Source organism: Apium graveolens, chromosome 3, assembly GCF_009905375.1.
Source record: "Apium graveolens cultivar Ventura chromosome 3, ASM990537v1, whole genome shotgun sequence".
Classification (NCBI taxonomy): Eukaryota; Viridiplantae; Streptophyta; class Magnoliopsida; order Apiales; family Apiaceae; genus Apium; species Apium graveolens.
Genome location: NC_133649.1, coordinates 15,658,501 through 15,659,151, shown reverse-complemented (window position 1 = coordinate 15,659,151; position 651 = coordinate 15,658,501).

The following is a 651-nucleotide window of genomic DNA, read 5'->3' as shown; positions in this document are numbered from 1 at the left end:
TTATGTGGAAGACCCAATCGAAAAGAATGTACATTACGTAATTAAGAAACTACCGAGGGAGTGGTGTGATAATGGAAACGTGGATGCACATGAAGATGTCAACGATACTGATCTCCGTGAGACTGAATTTGTTTGTGGACTTCAAACTCATGTTGATGAAATGAGTTGGTGCAGAGATGATATCCCTACAACAAGAGTTCCCATTCCCGATAAATGAAGCAACCAAACTGCTAAACATTTATAAGTTTAAAATTAATCACAGCAGTGAACTTTATTTTGTATTTTCTCTGTGTTTGGACTATTTAGATGTAATTGAATATCTTAATTTATTTCTTCCATGAATTCTTCAATGAAATCCATCTTTGTAGTTTAAATTTTTTGTCGTCGTTGTCTGATTTGTAGTTTATATTTATTGTCTTGGTAAGTTCAGCATGCCCTTGTTATATTTCGTAGTGTTGGGATTAAATCTTCTTACTGTAATTTAGTTGATTCAGTAGATGCATATGATAACTATTTTTTCTTATTTTTATAATTTTGTATGTTAGCTGCAAATATCCTACACGTGTAATAAAAACAAATATAGGATATGAAGTAGATGCTTAATAACTTTTTGTGATCGAAATTGTGTTTGTTGCATTTGTGTCGAGTGCC